The sequence below is a fragment of the Sparus aurata genome, chromosome 7 (genome assembly GCF_900880675.1).
Source record: "Sparus aurata chromosome 7, fSpaAur1.1, whole genome shotgun sequence".
Classification (NCBI taxonomy): Eukaryota; Metazoa; Chordata; class Actinopteri; order Spariformes; family Sparidae; genus Sparus; species Sparus aurata.
In genome coordinates, this window is record NC_044193.1 from 16,854,298 (window position 1) to 16,865,400 (window position 11,103).

Sequence of the window (11,103 nt, forward strand, 5' to 3'; positions counted from 1 at the left end):
CAGTCTGCTCGGAGTCCTGAGGAGGCACCAGTCATATTTCCGACAGCTCTGCTGCTATTTTTTGCAGCCAGGGAAGACTATGATGGAGTCTAACTGTACATACCGTGAATATCGCCACAATAACCACTTCAAACTAAAAACTCTCTCACCGCACATGTTAGAGCAGGAATATGATCCACATTAGCCTTGGTGCCAGCAAGGCACTAACGTTACAGTTTTACGGTCTGAGTCAGATTTCGGCTTGGTGCTACATTTCAAGGCAAATGTATTCTTGCAGTTTGACCATTTTTTCTTGACATGTTGCTCTGCTGTTACCTTCAGCGCATGTCTCTCAGGTAAATTTCCATGTAATTTCCAGCAACACACACAAACACACCAACAGATCTCCATAACAATATACATAAACAACAACGGTAACGTTGGCTGGACTGGCACTGCAGTACGAAATTCCATGACATAAAGCAACATAAAAAACAGCATGCAGCTGCTCCTCTCATTATTCAGTTGGCTTTGAATGAAGCATTCACACAGCTTATCTCGTCTGTCCCTCAAAATTACAACATTAGTACAACATGACCCCTGCCTGTTGGGGCGGCTACATTAGCTGTGCATCATGCTAACTTCAATTTCGAAAGGCCAATCTTAGAAATAAACAGTAAAACAACATTAAAGCCCCTGTACGGAGTTTTTAACTGGATATGCAAAAGTCTCTGGTTTCTGCTGATGTGTCTCTGTTACCTACAACAGCAAATGAGCCCATCAGTGTGAAGATACGCTATTTCTAAGTAGTCTAATTCTATACCTCTGAAAGGCCTTGGTCGGGTCGGACCACTGACGAAACGATTTACGGCAGTCAGACCGGAACTGACGACACTCAGCATATCTGTTTTGTTGCTACGCTAGCCAGTGCTAACCGAGCTAAAACCTTTGTCATGGCTGATAATGAGACAAAGAAAAGAAAAATAATTCGAACCGAAGACCAATGAAAGGCCGAGAGGGAATCCGATCGAGCTAAGGCTAAACACGGATAAACATTGGCGATTCCTTCGAGAGATGGAGAGAGTTGCGGGACTTGAAGGGATTCAAGTCGGATCCAGAATTTGCCCGATTCCTCCTAGACAGGTATGTAAATTTTATTTCATTTATGAAATGTATTGCGGAACGTAGTTTACAGCAATACAGGAATTTATGTTGTTACAACAAAGCTGGCTAACGTTACCACTAGATTAGCTCTTGATACTAATCTCTTTAAGCACATTTTATTTTATTTTTAAATTTTTTTTGGCCTTTTGTCGGCTTTATTGATAGTACAGCTGAAGATATGACAGGAAACGGGACGAGAGAGAGGGGGAGAGACATGTGGCAAAGGGTGCCCAGGCCGGGACTCGAACTCAGGGCCACCGCAGCGAGGACAAAGCCTCTGTACGTGGGACACCCGGTCTACCAACTGAGCTAAACGGCACCCCTTTAAGCACATTTTAAACTATACTTGTGAACCTCTTACTTTATAATTGTACTTGCGACAGAGCATCTGTTATATTGAGTTGTTTGTACTTGTACAGATGCAAATGACCTAAATGCATAAACCGCCACAGTGCTCTTGCCATGATGTCATCCTGCTGCCGAAGACAAGCGCCAACGAGTCCTGATTCAGATGAAACCTGAACTTGGATAAACACCTCATAATGGATGTATAGGAGACTTTTGTAAAACTCTGTAGGAAAGTCTCTCTTACTGATAATTGTCTTGGCCAGCACTCAGACAGTAGAAGCCCCACGCCTGCAGCAGAATGTGCCCTGCAGAGCCGAAGTCCCGGCCAGCCTCCTGCATTAGTGATGCCCCTCAGCCCAGCAGCTCCACTCAGGGAGAGGGAGGAGACGTACATGGCCGTGGCTTCGGCGCGGCTGTCTGCAGGCCCCAGCCACATGGTCGCAGTGTAGACGCTGATGCTTCCCAATGAGTGAGTGAGTAGGAGACATTAGCGTACAGGCAGACACATAAATGGCACCACGATGAGATCAATTAGACTGAGAGGAAGGTCGTTAGGCCGCTGTATGGCCAGTGGTGAAAGTGCGATGCTTGTAAGCAGTGTCGTGTCAGCTGTCAGTTTGAGTGCCTGTCTGACAGTGTGTCTGTCTCTTAGTCTTTTTTATCCATGCTATGAAATTAATGTTACAGTAAGAGCAAGAGTATAAGCACATTTTGATCACCACTGAGGTACAGTAACGGAGCGTTTCCCCAGGTGAGTGTAAGCTCCACAGGGTCAAACCTGCTACAATACCTCGTAGTGTTTGAGTCCCCGGGGCTGCGACGCAGGGTGGTGAGTAATCGTGCTGTGTCTGTGCATGCGTTGCCATTGATTTTGTCTCGGCTCCTAGCTCCCCCCAATTACCTCCTACTCCAGGCTGCCAGTCCCTCTGCTGTCAGGGGGGAGGCTGGAGACTGGGGCCTCAGCGAGCTGTTTGTTTACACTGCTAATTGCTCCTGTTGTTTCCTTTCATTAGCCCAGGCTGAGCTATTGGGCTGCCTCACACAACTAAGTGCTCCTAGCCTTCTGGTCCCCTAGCCTATAGTAAATATTGGCGATGTATACAGCGCCTCCTAAAATATGGCTGCAGACTGGAAGCGATAGGCTCTGCTGGTGCAGTCGAGTGTTTTATACAGAGCCCCGTGGAGCTCTGTGCTGCTGCGGCGGTGTCTGAGTTACAGTGTGGTCTAACTGGAGTAACACACTGAGTTGCCTTCATTGATACAACGAGAAAAGGGAAATCCTGCTCAGCTGCACTCTGGCTGACCCTCACTCAATTCCAAGTGAGTCTATTTGAAGTTTCACGACAGATAATTACGTTGAAATTACATGGCCGTGTTGTGCGCATGCCGTATGTGTGTTTGGATATGTGCATGTGTGTTTGGCTGTATAATGGCGTGCTTTCATGTTTGCTTGGCCTCTGTGAATTATGAATCAAAGGGGTTGCATGCCGGAGTGAGTCCCTGTGTCTGCAGTGCCCCCTCCCCACATCCACCCGCCCTTCCATACGCCCCCAACACGCACACACGCGCGCAAACTCCCATGCAGAAGCCCACAGCGTCTCAACACACACAGCCGTGGCTCCTTAATGACTGCCATCCCTCTCTGTGCCACGTTATTAATTAGCTCAATGATCCTTGCCGATGGGACCTGCACCGCGGATTAGAGCCCTCAGCACCCGCACCCCTGGCTGCTGCTGCTGCCTGGCCAGGGTCGGTGAAGCTGGGCTGGGTGGGGGTTGGGGGTGTGTGTGTGTATAGATGTGAAGGTACAGTATTACAGTTGATATAACATGCCATTGTTTGCTTGTTTTTATCTGCTTGTTTGTGCCCCGCGGGGCCTCTTGTTTGTCCCTCTGTAATGTGTGTGTGTCGGGAAGAAGGGGTCAGGAAAGGGGCTGCTCTAAAGCCCACGGATAAATCATGTGACCATGGAGGAGGAAGAAAGGTGGGTGCCACCTGGCCCAGCACAGTGTGCAGCATGTTCAGCTCCCCAGTGCACCACAACTCCCAGCACCACCGTACTCAGCAGCATTGCAAGATTCATGGACTGATGCAGGTTCCCAGTGCCACTGATCCTGGCTATGTTCTGAGATAGCACGCACAGCGTAATCTATCTGAAAACAGTGGACTCCATCGAACTCCTCAGTCTTCTTGCCATGCATAATTGCCGAGGTGTTTTTCCTCTGTGTGTTCCCGAAAATCCAACTGTTCATCAAGGGCTTAGTCACTGTGGCATGCAAATCTGCATTAATATTTTTGTCAGGAGACAAAAAAGGAAAGAGGTGAGGGAGGAGGGAAAAAAGGGGAAACAGCCTTTCCAGATGCCTCACAATTGCACAGAGCAAATGAACATAAATGTCACTGTCAAGCTGAAATGAAGAAAAAATGTGTCACGGCAGCAAACTGTGCTGGAGTTGGAGGACAGCAGGACATGTTTTGCATATGAAGAGGTGAATGCCCAAGGAGAGAGAGGGAGAGGCTGCACCTGTAACAAATGACTACAGCCCCCCCCCACCACAAAACATTCCCCTTCAAAACACAAGTGTGGGAGCAGAGTGTAAATATGATGTTGTGTATGACAGACCTACTCTCAGACACTTTAAATCTCTTTGACATTGCAAGACTGGAATAATCCAACTCAGTTTAATGGACCAGAGTGAATGTTCACACATTTGGTTCACTAGTGGAGCAACATCAACACTTCCTCTGCTCTGCATGTCTCCTGTGGTGATACTCTAACTCTGCCCGTAGCTTCTGAGACGGTAACAAATGTGCGTGGCGCTGGGTACTAAGCAGTAAAGTCGATGAGGAGCTCGGGCATCGGTGAGGATAGTTATGCAGGGCATGCAGTCGCTCCAAGGTGACAGTGAGGTGTGTTGTGATTATTGACTGTGTGACCTCGCGCTGACCCCAGCTGTGAGCGAGTAAAGGGCAGGGAGTTAGTGTGTGCCGCACCGCCTGTCATGCCCGTCAATACACTGATGAATGGAGCTGGCGGTTATTAAAGCAGAATTAGAGCGGGGAGGGGGGAGCGGGATAAATGATGGCGCAAATGGTTGTGCAGTGGAGACTGTGGAGCCGGATGGCACAGCATCACTGTCATCAGTCTTTATTACCCTCCAGGGAACAGAGGGGGAGAGACAGGGAGCGGTCAGCGCCACGCACCCCTCCACCCTCAGCCTCCACCAACACCTAGGTTGCACCTCCACATTCCCTCTGCTGGCTAGACATCCAACTAATCCTGACACATTAGAACTGGATACATACCTGCATCTCGACTCAGACTGTAGTCTGTCTTCATTCCAACCAACATGAACACATTTTACATAAGCATACTCCATACCAATAGATGGAGACACATACATGTGTGCAGAACGTACATGCACAAATACCGCCTCTGTTTCATTTTACCCATCACAAGATCTCTTTCTCACTCTCTCTCTCTCTCCAGGCTCCTCTCTGTTTTGCCCATTCCCCACTCTCCTGTTTTCCCTCCTCCATTTTCTCTCTCACCGAGGGAGTGGAGGACCCCCACCACAATCAATCACTGTGAAGTCACAGAGCACAGCAGCACACTCAGGGCACTGTGCAGATAAGCTGGTTAAGGGAAGAGAAGAGAAGAGAGCAGAAAAGGGAAAGAGGTGGAGAAGGTGGAGGCTGCACTTGGAGGGAGATTTGGCGGGAGGGGGAGGGTGCGCTGGGTTCACTGCACAGTCAAAGAGTGGGCACGCTCTCCGCCAGGGAGGGTCGGGAATGGATGGGTGAGCCATTACCATTGGTGAAGCCCCCGTGAGGCCCGGCCCCTCACCAGAGAGCTGTGCCTGCATACAGATGTGAGCGTGCCATTGATATTCTCCCCCTGTGCTGCGGCTCCTGCTCCGCTCTGCTTCTTTTTTCCTAATTAGAGGTTTATTTATTGATACCCCAGTTAATGTCTCTCCTAATTTTGTGATAGTTCTGTCTCCATTACCCATGAGATTCATTTGCCGCAGTGTTTGGAGCAGTGCCTCCACTAGTTTGTGGGCACCTCCGAGCTCACCTTCCTGCTACATCTGGCTCCCTGCTCAACCTCACGCTTGGGTCCTCCTTTTACGTTGGCGCAGCACCTGTGAGGGATAAAATCAGTGACCCCAGCTTGTGAAGGAATTTTAGATGTAAAAAGCTTAAGTCAATTTTTTTTTTATACCAAATTTGGAAAACTTGATAAAAATTAGGAGTATAGATATTTTTAAGTGTACTTTCTATTTTGTTCTGCACTCTAGCAACTGAAACATTTCTGACCTTATCAGAGTTTGCAGGCCCAAACATGTCCTTGGAAAGCTTAAAATCAATTACTACAATTTTTAGTAAAGCAATAAACTACCGGAATTGTTACAAAATCCACAAGCAAGAATAAAAACATTGAGGCTTGAAATGTTCTGCTACTGTTCACTGTGGCAAACATTGATAAACGACGTCCAGTGCGAGCCGTAGATGACACTGATGCCTTTGCAGACACGCTGGGTGTAATGCGTTTAAGTATACCCAACATTTTATCAAATAAGTTTATTGTATTACTTACCCAGCGTCAGACAAACTCATCTGTAATAATCACATCTCTTTGCATTCGGTTGAAAAATAGCTGTTGCACTGCTGCTAACTCTCGAGCATATTAAGAGGGGAGCTACGCTAAGCGCAACTAGCATCTCGGCAGTGAGGAAATAGTCCTTCCAGCAACTTCAAGGTTGGGTGGTCGGTCATTAATTTTTATTACAAGGCCTTACATGTTGTGCATTTATTAGGAATTAATTATGTTTTCCTAGAGAGTGATCCAGAGAGCGCACTGTGGTCTTTTGCTTTTTTCAGTGGTTTTGTTTTTTCATTATTTCATTATTAAAGACAGTTTTAGTGGGATTAAATCATTTTAGACTTGATCACTAAGGATTTAAGTTTTTTAATCTTTTTAATTATTGGCTCCATGCTGAAGTTATACTTTTTCATACAAATAGTATAAAATCATAAACTGGGGTAACATTTTGACAGCAGACAATAGAAAATAGAGATGAGATGGTTAATTTAGATTATTACATCCATCCATGTCCTGGAACACAAAACAAACAAAATACTATAAATAAAAAATATATTTTTTAAAATTACAATGAAGAAGAAGGAAGAAAAATAACCCTACTATTTAGGGTTGACAGTTAGGGTACCTAACTATTTAGGTTACAAACAGAGACAAAGGCTCAGGTTATACAAACACCACATATTATATATCATTTCTATTCATATGTACCAAACACATGTATGTTACATATATATTATGGGTCTCGTAAATAACCGGTATTGACAATAATAATAATATTTAAAAAAGTATATATTGCTGTCGTGTATAGACATATTATAATATCGTGTAAATAATCCAGTGCCTATTAAATCAATTCTGGTTCCCTCCATTCCGTCTTTGTAATGGTGAGTGGCAGTAATGTGTAGTAACGTTAGTTGCCACCTGCTATAAAATGGGGGAAAGAAGAAGAAGAAGAAGAAGAAGAAGCTGCAGTAACTGTGAGCTAGTGAGTAGGGGTGGGCGGATCGATCCAAATATCGATAGTATCGATACTAAAGTGAGTATTCGTATTGGATTGATACTAGCACGATGAGATCGATATTTTTGTTGTAGTTTCTCTTCTTTGTGTTCAGCAAATTACTTGTTCACAAAGTTTGTGTGATCGCAGTGTCTCTCTCAGTCCTTATGCGCAGTGCTCCTCTCCACCTCTCTCACTCTGCTCACTCAGGTTCACTCTGAAGTATGAATATGGCAGAATATAATAACCCTTTTTTGTATCTGTTGAAGGAACATTAGTATTTAATTATGTTAAATATTATTTTCATATTTGGATAAAATCTCTGTCCTGTGTTTTATTATTATCATAATCATGGTCAGCGAATTAAAGGCAAAAGTACAAAGTCATTCAATGATCAGGAGTTTTCAAGTATCAGTATCGGTATCGGCAATACTGGCCCTGTAATTACTTGGTATCGGATCGATACCCAAATTTGCAGTATTGCCCACCCCGACTAGTGAGAGTGTGGCATGTGTATGGTACTGAGTAAAGAAACCTCCCTGCACACAGAGTAGGAGTGTTAACTATGTGACCAAAAAATGGACAAAGCACTGTATGAACAAAGATAAGAGACACATTTGACTTTGACTGATAGCAGTTTTTTGTCTGTTTTTTTTTTTCTTCAAAATTTCTATTGATATTACAACTACATTGTTATTTTGAATTATTTTGGCCACAAAAATCTTCAGGTGAAATTCTGATATCGGACAGCCCTAATATATTTACACTCATACAATTATAAAAGCATTCGCTGTACAAGTATATTAATGTATGTGTACATGCATTCAAGACTAATACATATGTACTGAAGACTACATTGTTAAAGTGTCAGTCAATAGACTATTTAGAATAAAGTAGCCAACATTCAAGAATTATGTCAGGATTAAAGAGACGGATCAGATTTGGTCCTTGTGTTCTTTTAGTGAGGGAATTATGTTGTAAATGTTCACAATTATCTGGTTCAAAATTTCAAAAGAGGAAGGAAAAGTGGAGTCAGACATTTGTTTCAAACTTGGTAGTGTTTCCAAGGTTTGTGTCCATGATCTCTCATTTACCTTTAGCTTTAACTCTTTTTTCTCTGTAAAGTGTGGCCAACCTGTAGTTGAGATTATTCAAAATACATGACTTGTTATTATAGCTTTTTGGAAGAAAATTGCACTAATTTATAATAATGAGAATCAGGAGATCCCCTTTGACCATAGTTTAAGTTTTAGTTATGAAAAATGCTTCTCAGCTTGCTGATGTACGACAGTCCACATGGACACAGTCATGTTTACTGTTGTGGATTGGGTGTTTTTTTTTATCTAAACTTAGAAATTATATATATCATATTATATTATATTATTATTAAATATATTTTCTTGTGTCATCTACCTACTCCTTGCTACAAAATGATAACAAACTATCTGATTCTTCTTTGTTGCGCTTTTGATCTCAGAGGTGTTTATGTCACGTGTCTTGTTTTGAGGTAAACTTTTTGGAGAAATGATTTATTGCCAGTGTCATGATTTGGTGAGTACAACTGTGTTCCTGTAGGGTATTTTGATCATTAGATTAGAATTGTAAAGCTGCAGAACAAGTGACAGTCAAGTGCCTCAGGAAAGCCCCTTTCAATTTTCCCTCTGTTTATTTTTAGTCTAGACTTCTTTGTTGTTGACACATGTCTTGCATGACATCTTGAAATCAGCCAATGTGGTTTTGGCAAGTCTGGTCACAATCAAGTGGAACAAAGATTTCTTTCAATCACTACATTATGTAAATCTGGTGATAACAAAAGGTCAAGTCATAGAGAAAATTACCTCCCTGTCTTCAGAATGTCACAACAGGATTTGGGGAGCAGATATGAATTAGACGGAATTTCTGCCGTATTTTATGAATCACTAGAATCTGACCCGACAAAACGTGTGTAGAGTAAACGCTCACATAACAACCAAGCCACCAACTGCACCCCACCGCATATGTCAATATGAGCTGATTGGATCATCTCTCTCATTTTGAAGCCATTCTGTGTCACCATGCCCATCTCTTCCAGCTGCTGCTCCCAGCCCAGGTGCTGCTGCACTGACTGACTCATGGATCACAATCAGCCCCCTCGTTCAACCCAGCAACATCCCTGTCAGTCTCTTCTGTCTCCCCAGGGCTCGGTCTCATCCCATTCCAGCCATCACACTGACTACAGCTGCCCCTGGCGCCGCACTGGAATTGGATGGTCTGATGACTAGTGCAAATGGTCGATAACTGTCCCTGCAATGTGCACCGGACAATGAAACTTACATCCCTGGATATAATTCTGCGGTGGCAGCCAATGGTTGGTTTTGCAAATGTGTCAATAGATTAAGAAAAGATGCTAACAAGATACAGAAGCAGTTCATTTGGGAGCGTCTTTATCATAATGCTCTAATGCCCTTCAAATGGGAAGGATGAGCTTTTGTGCACCAGGCATCGACACCAATGGGTTAACTAATGATGGCATTAGTGTGTGTGTGTGGGGGGGGGGGGGGGGGGGGGGTGTGTGTGTGAATGAGTGTGCCTATGTGTGTGTGTGTACCTTTGTTCGTTGGTGTCTGTGCGCTATCATTTGTGTGTATAAGTGTGTATGTGCCTTTCACAGGTGATCAGTCAAGGCTATCCACTCAGCCCTTCTCTTGCAGCCCCCTCATTACAGCCCACTATCTCCTCTAAACACCTGCAGCCCCACAGCCCACCTTCAGCTCCCGGGCCCACACGCTGCCTCTTTTTGTCCCAGTGTGGAAAGAGCCTGCCCATCACATCAATCTACTGCACTGTTTATATTTATGTACAGGAGAGAGGCTAAAAAAGGCCCCTCTTACTGTGGGCTTTATTGACTAAGCATTAAGCGGACATTATCAGGCGATAGCCTAGTTATTTATGAGGTGGTGATAAAGGCTGCAGGACTGAGTTATGTGAGAACCAGGAGGAGGATGAAAGCTGCTCATACAGCAGCACTGATACCCGACACTTGCCTCTCTCAGTCTGGGTAGAGAGGCAGGGCAAATGCGCCAAACGGAGCTGAAACACTCAAGGATTTATGGGCGGTAAATTTATGCTCTCCATAGGTCAAACGAGGGGCTGTTTATCTGGGTTTCATTGTCACTGTCCTCGTGGCATGCGCCGCAGGTACTGAAATTTTCATATTTGCCTTAGGCATGCAGCCAGAGAGGGAGGGGGGAGGGGGGGATGTGTAGGTGCGGTGTTCCATTGACCTTCTGAACTTTGTTTTGAATTTTCAGAGCAACACGGTGCTGCTGCTTTGGAGATGTTGACATAAATTATGCATGACAGAGCACACCCCTCCTTAACTGTGCATGTTGAATACTTGTGTATTCCACTGGTATGTGGTAACCTTGTACAAGAGGTCTGTGGCTGTCTTTGACCTGAAGTGGGAGGACTGCATATCTGTGTGTTTCCTGACTGACAGTATGTGGCTACATGTCATAACTGGATATAGTTTAAAATTTACAGCCTGAAGCACCTTTGTGTCTTGAGTCACCCTCTCTCTCTCAGGTACACATCTTCTCGATCACACGTGTGTAGCCTACATGGATCTCAAACACACAGTGTCATCCAAATTTTGAAATTACATACATCCTCACCTCTGTATACTGTATGTAGCACCGTCGCACCCAGCCACAACCATCTCTCTCCTCAATAAACCAGGTCAACAAACAAAAAGCAATTATGTTGGGCAGCTGCCGCCTGGGAGTGGGTAATTACAGTGCGGTGTGGACAGCTTCATTCTAAACAGGTACTAAAAGCATCATTAATCATCCTCCCTCTGACGCCTCGCCCTAGTCATGTGACACAGGCTGCTGATGAGCTGGGGAGGGGGGATCAGCCTTAGGGGGGAAGGAGCAAGACCTGATTGGCTCCTTCCAGAAGTCCTTTTAGAGGTCAGCCAGTCAGCGGAGATGACCCGCCAATGACCTTGTATCACTTGACCCCTGAGGGC